The 10997-nt window shown below is 37.2% G+C and overlaps 1 non-coding gene across 1 annotated transcript; it reads right to left on the reverse strand.

The window, feature by feature from the left end:
* Window positions 1-2653: 2653 nt before the first annotated feature.
* On the reverse strand, window positions 2654-2760 carry LOC140854904 (small nucleolar RNA R71). The gene has a single exon (XR_012137998.1). It is a non-coding gene; the product is annotated as a small nucleolar RNA R71 (small nucleolar RNA).
* Window positions 2761-10997: the final 8237 nt, after the last annotated feature.

Raw genomic sequence — 10997 nt, forward strand, 5'->3', positions numbered from 1 at the left:
AAATTGACATAAAAAGTATCAATTAATATCTAAATTATCTAACTTTATTAAGAAATTGATACTTGTTATTATATTTTGCAGAAGAAGAGATCATCAATAGAAAGAACAAGGAAAGAGGATTCCAACGGTGCAAATTTTATGCAAAACGGAGTTAAATTGACCCAGAATTGAAGAATGAAGAAAGAAGACTCAATTGGGTCAAACCGAGTCAAATCAGATCAAAATTGATCAAAAATCAACTGATTTGGTGATCTGGTTAGCCGCCTGGTCCACAGCAACAGGCGCATGGACCATGGACCCATCGGCGCACCATAAACCCCCCTAACAACCCTCTAAAACCTCTTAGTCCCACATCTAAAGTTTTGAAAACCTTATAACCCCCAAATGCCTATAAAAAGCCCCCAAAGGCCCTTGTTTTATGTATTCTTCCTTCCGATCAAGCTTGTAACCCTAGATAGTGGGGTTTTTAGCTCTCTTTTCAAGCCTCGAGCTTTGAATTTTTGTAATAAATTTTTTTTTATATATAAAATCTTATTTTTATGCAATTTCATCTCTTTACATTATGCAATTTATTTTTCTTGCAATTAGGATAGTTTAATTTATGCAATTTAATTTTATGCAATTAGGTTAGTTTAAATTATGCAGTTTAAATTTATGCAATTAGGATAGTTTAATTTATGAAATTAGGGTAGTTTATTTTTCTGTATTTAAATTTTGCAAGTAGATTTAGATCATGTCTAGCTAAGCATCCCTTCTAGGGTTTGCGATGAAGCTAGATCATGAGTAGGGATTTTACATAGGGTTCTTTCTTTTTCTTAGGGTTTCTTTTTCTTCCTCTTTTGCCAAGAATTTTTGATGAACTACAGTTGGGTCAGAGTCCCTTCATAGTTCATGCTTGATTCAGTGCATAGGAGGAGAAAACCCTAAGGGATCCTAGTTACTACTCCCTGTAAAGAATCTTGATGGGTTATCGTTGGGCCTTAGTCCCTTCATAATCTATGCTTGGGAAAGACAAGAGGAGTAGTCGTTAGGATCAATAAGAAAAATTTTAGGTAGAATTCCCTAATCTAGATCTAGTGGATTCAAAAACCCTAGATCCTTAGTCTTATTGTCTTTAGCAAACAACTTTCGACTTTCGATTTTTGTTAAAGCTCGCTTGAGCATAGATTTGAAAATCATTTTTAAAACCAAGTCTCTGTGGGATCGACCCGTACTCGCTGGTCGTGCTACTCTGCACACCGTGCGCTTGCGGTTTTATTTACAAATTTTAAGATTTGCACATCAAGTTTTTGGCGCCGTTGCCGGGATTTGGCGTTTTAAATTATTTTCAAATATTTGTTCTTCGTGCGTTATAACTCTCTTTCTTTTTTCTTTAGGTTTCTATATTTAGTTGGTGATTGCTGGAAAACTCAGGTACGCTTCTAATTTCTCTTTTATTATTTTTAGTTAATTACTTTTGCTTTAGACCTAATCATTTGAATTTACTTAATCACAAAAAAAAAAAAATATAAAACAAAACAAAAGACATTTCATAATCGTGAAGTAAAATATCAAAATAAAAAAAAATTCTAAATTAAAATCTTTTACATTCTTGTCATCTTGTTTATTTGCATTTGCATTTTCATAATTAATCTAAGGGCATCAACCCATTAACAAGATAAGGTGGGGATTTCATTACCCTTCCTTAGCCCAAAAACCATCTCCATCATATTGCATTACCTAGACCTTTAATCTTAAAATCAATTAGACGTCAACCTTAAGGAATTCGAGCTCAATAGGACAAGGAACCCTAAGAGTTCTACCAAGTTTGAGTTGTTTGATTAGTTGGTGTCTAGGCAAGTCCCTGAGGGTGGTTTGTTAAATTGGTTCAGTTGCTGGCCTGGCCAACTCGTTTGGTGTCTAGAAAGGCAACGATGAGTGAACCTCCCACCTCTTATACTTACCTGGCTAACTAGTTGATCAATCTCCACTTGGAAGGTTTGAAGGGTCATCTTGGAACAGTTAGGAGCTGTCTAGATTTAGGTTAACCCTAGGATAGATTGAGTTTAATTTATTGATTCACTTGTTTGAAAAAAAAAAATTAAAATTTAAATTAATTTGTTACTTTTCTTTAGATTTAGGACTCCTTAGGATCTTCTCTTTAGAATTTTTTTTTCTTTCTTTTCCTTATACATAAAAATTTTATAAAAAAAAAAAATTGTATAAACATCGAGAACCGTACACCTCGTGTGTGGAGAAGAGTGTCGGGTCGTCTAGTTAGAATTGAGTCAATTCCTGTTGTTCCAATGGCTGAACCAATCCAACCCATGACCCTTAAGGATTTGTGTTATCCAGTTGGCTCCATCCAACCATCTTGTATCAGGTTGCCACAACCCACAGCTAACAATTTTGAAATCAAACCTCAAATCATAAATATGCTTCCAAAATTCACAGGATTAGAGGATGCTTATATATTTATTAGAGAATTTGAGGAGGTATGTGCAACCATGAAACTGCAATTAACAGAGGATGAGGTCAAACTTAGATTAATCAACTTTGCCCTTAAGGACAATGCTAAGAAGTGGCTTTATAGTCTGCCAAACTATTCTGTCACTACCTGGGAGGGCTTTGTGAGAACATTTTTAAAAAAGTATTTCCCCATCATAAAACAGCTAGGATTAGGAATGAAATAAATCAATTTTACCAACTAGCTGGTGAATCATTTTGGAAGTACTTTGATCGTTTCAAGAATCTTTTGACCCAATGCCCACACCATGGAATAGAAACTTGGAGACTATGCCAGATCATCTATGAGGGGTTAGATTCAAACTCAAGAACCATGCTAGAGTCCATGTGCCAAGGCCAATTTATGGACAAAGAAACTACTGAAGCTTGGCAATTCTTAGAAGACCTAGCCGAGAAAAATTTACAGTGGGAAACAACTAGGGAACCTGATAAAGCTACACCTTCAAGAGGAGGAATGCATCAAATTCAACCAACCCTAGCATCAGAGGCCAAGATTGCAACCTTAACACGTAGATTGGAAGCCTTAGAATTACAGAGACCAGCCAATGTAAATCAAATATCTGCACCCATGTGTAAAGGGTGCAATGCACCAGACCATGTCTTAGAAGAATGTTCCTACTCGAATGAGTGTGCACAGGTGAATGCCACCTATCAAGGACCATTGAACAATCCTTATGCACCCACATATAACCCAGGTTGGAGGAATCACCCAAATTTCTCATAGTCCAGAATCCTAATGTAGGCAATCCAAATTTCAATCAGCAAAATCTAAGGTCCAACCCAGTAATGAACAACCCGCCAGGCTTCCATGATAATGACAAGAAAATTACCTCTTTAGAGAAAAGCCTAGAAGCCATGATGAAAACACATACCAGCTTTATGCAAACCACGGGTCAACTCATAAATAATAACACCCAAGCTATAGCCCGTCTGGAAATGCAAGTAAGTCAGCTGGCTTCGACCATTAGTGAACGAGAACATGGTAGGTTACCTAGCCAACTGAGCCAAATCCTAGGAACCAAAATGGTCCACGACCCCAACAAGGAAACCAAGTTAATGGTGTAAATGCCATTCATACCTTAAGATCAGGAAAACAAATAGACAATAAGGTAGTTGCACTTGATGATATAGATGACTCATCTGCCGAGTCACCTTCTAAAACTACTACCTTTCAACCTCAAGCACCAGAAACTGAAAATTCACCTAGTCCAGTACTTAAAAGTCCTAGAGCTCCTTTTCCAAACAGACTGAAATCCAATAAATCTGAACATTTAGACAAAATTTTAGAGGTATTTAAACAAGTCCAAGTTAATATTCCTCTTTTAGATATAATCCATCAGGTTCCAACTTATGCCAAATTTTTAAAAGATCTCTGCACTAGGAAAAGGACCACTAATGTACCAAAGAAAGCATTTTTGGCTGCAAGTGTCAGTTCATACCTATCTAGCCATGTGCCAATTAAATATAAGGACCCTGGAGCTCCAACAATTTCTTGTGTTATTGGAGAAACCAATATAAAAAAGGCCTTGCTAGATCTAGGAGCTAGTGTGAATATCCTTCCATATTCGGTGTATGAACAACTAGGATTAGAAAAACTTCAACCTACTGGGATCACATTACAGTTAGCCGATAGATCTCTCAGGATCCCTAAGGGAATGGTCGAGGATGTTCTGATAAAGGTTGAAAATTTCATTTTTCCTGTAGATTTTATTATTTTAGAGACTGAGCCAGTTGCGAATCCTAAAGGACATATACCTGTCATTTTAGGAAGACCATTCTTAGCTACGGCCAATGCTGAAATCAATTGTCAAATGGTCTAATGAAGTTATCCTTTGGGAATATGACCATTGAGCTTAATGTTTTTAACTTAGAACAGGAATCCTCTTCTCATGCTGATGTCAATGTAGTCCAAGATGGTATTTATGAATCCATTGACATTAGTGATGATGAAGTCGACCTAGAGTCTAACCCCTGGTTAATCCATGAGTCTGAGGATGTCAATGAAATACTTAAAGAAAATCAGATTAATCAGGAATCGACACTTCCTACTGAACCAATCATTGAGATGGTGAACCATCACCTAAACCATCGATAGAGGAAGCACCCATTTTAGAACTGAACCCCTCCCAGAACATCTCAAGTATGCATATCTAGGACCCAAAGAAACTTTGCCTGTAATTATTGCATCAGACCTAGATCCCAAGCAAGAGGAGGAGTTAGTGTCAGTTCTAAAAGCAAATCAAGAGGCAATAGGTTGGACCATAGCAGATATCAAAGGAATAAGCCCTTCTATAGTTCAACATAGAATATACTTAGAGGAAGAGGCTAAACCAACAAGAGAAGCCCAAAGAAGCTTAATCCAGTTATGAAGGATGTAGTTAAAAAGGAGATTCTGAAACTCCTAGATAGTGGAATAATTTATCCTATTTCTGATAGCTCTTGGGTAAGCCCAGTTCAAGTAGTACCCAAGAAATCTGGGGTAACAGTGGTCCAAAATGATGCAAACGAACTTATCCCAACTAGGACCCAAACGGGATGGAGGGTCTGTATAGACTATAGAAAGTTGAATGCTGCGACAAGGAAAGATCACTTTCTTTGCCATTTATTGATCAAATGTTGGAAAGACTAGCCGGACAAGAGTTTTACTGTTTTCTTGATGGATACTCCGGTTACAACCAGATCCCCATAGCCGCTGAAGATCAAGAAAAGACTACATTCACCTGTCCATTTGGTACTTTTGCCTATAGACGAATCCCTTTGGACTATGTAATGCACCGGCAACCTTTCAGAGATGCATGATCAGCATGTTTTCAGATATGATAGAATGATTTCTAGAAATTTTTATGGATGACTTTTCTGTTTTTGGCCTAACCTTCTCGAGTGTCTGAATCACCTGCAATTAGTTCTAGAACGATGTAAGGAGAAGCACCTAGTTCTCAACTGGAAAAAATGTCAGTTTATGGTCAAACAGGGAATAGTTCTTGGCCATGTCATTTCTAAAAAGGGGATTGAAGTGGACAAGGCCAAAATAGATCTAATTGCAAGTCTTCCACCACCTAAATCTGTGAAAGAAATACGTTCATTTTTAGGTCATGCTGGATTCTATAGAAGGTTTATTGCCAACTTTAGCAAAGTAGCACGTCCACTGACTAATCTTTTGGCAAAGGATACCAAATTTGAATTTACTCATGAGTGCTTGGAATCCTTTGAATTTCTAAAAAATGCACTTGTATCAGCTCCAATCATTCATCCTCCTGTCTGGTCTGAACCATTTGAATTAATGTGTGATGCGTCCGATCATGTTGTGGGCGCAATCTTAGGTCAACGAATAAATAAGCTGCCTAGAGTGATATATTATGCAAGTAAAACCTTAAATGATGCGCAGCTTAACTACACCACAACTGAGAAGGAGTTCCTTGCCGTTGTCTTTGCTTTAGAGAAATTTAGATCTTATTTGGTTGGGACCCACACCATTGTTTACACCGATCACTCAGCCATTAGACATCTCCTAGCAAAGAAGGATGCCAAGGCACGTTTAATCAGATGGATTTTGCTCCTTCAAGAATTTGACCTAGAAATTAGGGACAAGAAAGGCACTGAGAACGTTGTAGCAGATCATTTGTCCCGAATTCCAGTTGCACCATCTAGTGAACCACCCATCAATGAATCTTTCCCAGATGAGCAACTCATGTCTGTGTCTACTGAACCTTGGTTTGCTGATATTGTAAATTATTTAGCCATAGGCAAGATACCTTCTCATTGGACTAAGCAGGATAAATATAAATTCTTTGCCCAAGTGAAGTATTTCATTTGGGATGATCCTTATCTTTTTAAACAATGTCCTGATCAAATTATTAGAAGGTGTATCCCAGATAACGAAGTCATGAATATTTTATCTTTTTGTCATGATCAAGCATGTGGGGGTCACTTCGCGTCTAAGAAAACTGCTGCTAAGGTTCTCCAATGTGGTTTTTATTGGCCCAATTTGTTTAAGGATGCTATGAATATTGTAAAAGTTGTGCTCAATGTCAGAAAATGGGTCGAATCACCAAGCGACACATGATGCCACTCAACCCAATCTTGGTAGTTGAAGTTTTTGATGTTTGGGGAATCGATTTCATGGGACCATTTCCAAATTCCTTTGGAAATAAATATATTCTAGTAGCAGTTGATTATGTTTCAAAGTGGGTAGAAGCAATTACATGTAGAACACCCGATAGCAAAATGGTCATTAAGTTTCTTAAAGAAAATATTCTCTCCCGTTTCGGTATTCCTAGGGCAATCATTAGTGATCGGGGAACCCATTTTTGTAACCGACCTTTTGCAACATTGATGAAAAAGTATAATGTCACCCACAAATTGACCACACCATATCATCCTCAAACTAGTGGACAAGTTGAAGTGTCAAACCGATAAATCAAACAAATTCTGGAAAAAACTGTTAGTGCCAATAGAAAGGATTGGTCTTTGAAATTAATTGATGCACTTTGGGCATACCGAACCGCTTTCAAGACCAATCTAGGAATGTCTCCTTATAGGATTGTGTTTGGTAAACCATGTCACTTGCCTATTGAGATAGAACACAAAGCCATGTGGGCCATCAAACAACTAAATACAAATTTGAACGACGCTGGAAACCATAGAAGCTTCAGTTGAATGAATTAGAAGAACTTAGAAATGAAGCCTATGAAAATGCAAAGATATACAAGGAACGAACCAAAGCATTTCATGATCAATCAATTATGAGAAAAACTTTCAATATCGGACAAAAGGTACTCTTATATAACTCTAGATTACATCTGTTTCCAGGAAAGCTTAGGTCTAGATGGACAGGACCATTTTTAGTAAAGGAAGTCTTTTCACACGGAGCTGTTGAGATTGAAAACCCAAGTAATGGTGTTATCTTTAAAGTTAATGGTCAACGATTAAAACCATTCTTGGAATTACCTGTCAAGACTATTGAAGATGCCATGGTTCTTTATGAACCAACTTATTCTGATTAAGTTGCTTCGAGGTTTGGTCTGGCTGAAGACATAAAACTTAGCGCTTCTGGGAGGCAACCCAGCTTATTTAATTTCTAATGCTTTCTTTGTTTTCAGTTTGCTTAGGACAATTAAATTAGATAAACTCCATTGGGGACAATGTCGGTCAAGTTGGGGGGAGAGCTTGAACAAAATCAGGTGTTATCATTTTCTTTTCCTTCCACTATGAGTTATTTCTTGCATTTAATATATTATGTAAAAATAATAAATAAATAAATAATATATATATATATATGAAATAAATTAATCTATAAAAGAAATAAGAGTAAGTTAGAAAGTATTTGCTAATGTAGTGAGTCACGGAGAAGATTAGCTGGTTAGACTCTTGGTGGCTTAGGTCATTTAAAGACTATTAGCACTTCCAATTGCACATGCACACTAACAAGGTAAAGTAGGTGTTAATTGTAAGGTCAATTAAGGATTTGAGTATTATTTAAATTAGATAATTTTCTCTACACCCCAATTGAAGAAATTTGAATTTAAGGAAAGAGCTACCTGCCTGAAATAAAATGCAAAATACAGAGTAAATGTGGATTGCCCTAAGCCTAGTAACTGGGTCTCTTCACCTAAGTCAAGTGTTGAGATTCGCATCAAACGGTGGTGGGAAGGCCAGGATGCTCAGCAAAAAAAAAAAAAAAAAAAAAAAAACAGTGTGAAAGCTACCTTAGTTCTTTGTTTAATCTGGGGTGTATAGAAAATTAATCGAACTAAGTTATGAAAAATGATACAATTGGCCTGTACAAGTTAATACTGAAATACTAAGTTAGTTATCACTCACACAAGTGCTATAAAACTTTAAGTGTACTCTAAGAAAGCTTCTAAGTAGACCGACTACCGATCCTAATTCGAAGCTCATTACTTAGTAATACTAGAAAACTTCTTGAATTTTGATCTTAAATTAATTTGCAAAAGAAGGATCTTTTTGAATTATGATCTTATTTTGGTACATTGCTAAGGGACTAGCAATGATTAAGTTGGGGGGTGTGATTTATGTCACAAATTGACATAAAAAGTATTAATTAATATCTAAATTATCTAACTTTATTAAGAAATTGATACTTGTTATTATATTTTGCAGAAGAAGAGATCATCAATAGAAAGAATAAGGAAAGAGGATTCCAACGGCGTAAATTTTATGCAAAACGGAGTTAAATTGACCCAGGAATTGAAGAATGAAGAAAGAAGACTCAATTGGATCAAACCCGAGTCAAATCAGATCAAAATTGATCAAAAATCAACTGATTTGGTGATCTGATTAGCCGCCTGGTCCACAGCAACAGGCGCGTGGATCATGGATCCATCGGCGTACCATAAACCCCCCTAACAACTCTCTAAAATCTCTTAGTCCCACATCGAAAGTTTTGAAAATCTTATAACCCCCAAATGCCTATAAAAAGCCCCCAAAGGCCCTTATTTTATGTATTCTTCCTTCCGATCAAGCTTGTAACCCTAGATAGTGGGGTTTTTAGCTCTCTTTTCAAGCCTCGAGCTTTGAGATTTTTGTAATAAATTTTTTTTATATAAAATCTTATTTTTATGCAATTTCATCTCTTTACATTATGCAATTTATTTTTCTTGCAATTAGGATAGTTTAATTTATGCAATTTAATTTTATGCAATTAGGTTAGTTTAAATTATGCAGTTTAAATTTATGCAATTAGGATAGTTTAATTTATGAAATTAGGGTAGTTTATTTTTCTGTATTTAAATTTTGCAAGTAGATTTAGATCATGTCTAGCTAAGCATCCCTTCTAGGGTTTGCGATGAAGCTAGATCATGAGTAGGGATTTTACATAGGGTTCTTTCTTTTTCTTAGGGTTTCTTTTTCTTCCTCTTTTGCCAAGAATTTTTGATGAACTACAGTTGGGTCAGAGTCCCTTCATAGTTCATGCTTGATTCAGTGCATAGGAGGAGAAAACCCTAAGGGATCCTAGTTATTACTCCCCTGTAAAGAATCTTGATGGGTTATCGTTGGGCCTTAGTCCCTTCATAATCTATGCTTGGGAAAGACAAGAGGAGTAGTCGTTAGGATCATTAAGAAAAATTCTAGGTAGAATTCCCTAATCTAGATCTAGTGGATTCAAAAACCCTAGATCCTTAGTCTTATTGTCTTTAGCAAACAACTTTCGACTTTCGATTTTTGTTAAAGCTCGCTTGAGCATAGATTTGAAAATTATTTTTAAAACCAAGTCTATGTGGGATCGACCCGTACTCGCTGGTCGTGCTACTCTGCACACCGTGCGCTTGCGGTTTTATTTACAAATTTTAAGATTTGCACATCACCAATACTCTCGCACCTTAGGGTTTGGGGGTGTCCAGCATATGTTAAACGTTTAATTACGGACAAGCTAGGACCTAGGTCTGACAAGTGTAATTTTATAGGATACCCAAAAGAGACCAAAGGGTATTATTTCTACCTGGCTGATGAGCAAAAGGTGTTTGTCAGACTTAAGGCAATCTTTTTGGAAAAAGAGTTTCTTGATGAAGGAACTGTTGCCTCTAAGGTCAAACTTGACAAAGTTCGACAGGTGGAAAAACCGACACAAGTTGCTGAGCCTGAATCGGATTTGATTAGATCAGATCCGGAGCCCATTGTTCAAGCACCCTTAAGGCGATCTGATAGAGTACCACGTCAACTGGATAGATACTATAGTTTCTTGGTCTGGGATGACGATCCTATCGAACTTGATGAAAACGATGAGGATCTGATCACCTACATGGATGCAATGCAGAGATCCGACTCTGAGAAATGGCTGGAGGTCATGAAATCCGAAATGGAGTCTATGAAGGTCAACGATGTGTGGACATTGGTTGACCCACCCGAAGGAGTAAAATTCATAGGGTGTAAGTGGGTCTTCAAGAGGAAGAGGGGCGCAGACAGAAAGGTGGAAACCTATAAAGTCTGTCTGGTTGTCAAGGGATATCGTCAACGTTATGGTATAGACTATGACGAGATATTTTCTCCTGTGACAATGCTCAAATCCATTTAGATTATGCTTGCGATAGCTGCCCATCTGGACTATGAAATCTGGCAGATGGATGTGAAGACAGCTTTCCTAAATGGAGAGCTGGACGTAGAGGTGTATATGATATAATCTGAAGGATTCACATCCACAGATGAGTCTAAGGTGTGCAGACTACAGAGATCCATTTATGGACTTAAGCAGGCATCACGAAGTTGGAACATACGTTTTGATAGAATGATCAAGACGTATGGCTTCATTAAGAATGGAGAAGAGCCCTGCATTTATAAGTGGGCAAATGGTTTATTTCTGCTCTACTGTGACAGCTCTGGAGTCATTGCTCAGGCGAAGGAACCAAAGGCACACCAGCGGACGAAGCATATTCTGCACCGCTACCATCTCATCCGGAAAGTTGTGGATCGAGGTGATGTCGACCTTCAGAAGATCGATGGAAAGGAGAACCTAGCCGACCCATTCACTAAAGCCA

This window comes from Elaeis guineensis, chromosome 1, assembly GCF_000442705.2.
Source record: "Elaeis guineensis isolate ETL-2024a chromosome 1, EG11, whole genome shotgun sequence".
In the NCBI taxonomy this organism is placed as follows: Eukaryota; Viridiplantae; Streptophyta; class Magnoliopsida; order Arecales; family Arecaceae; genus Elaeis; species Elaeis guineensis.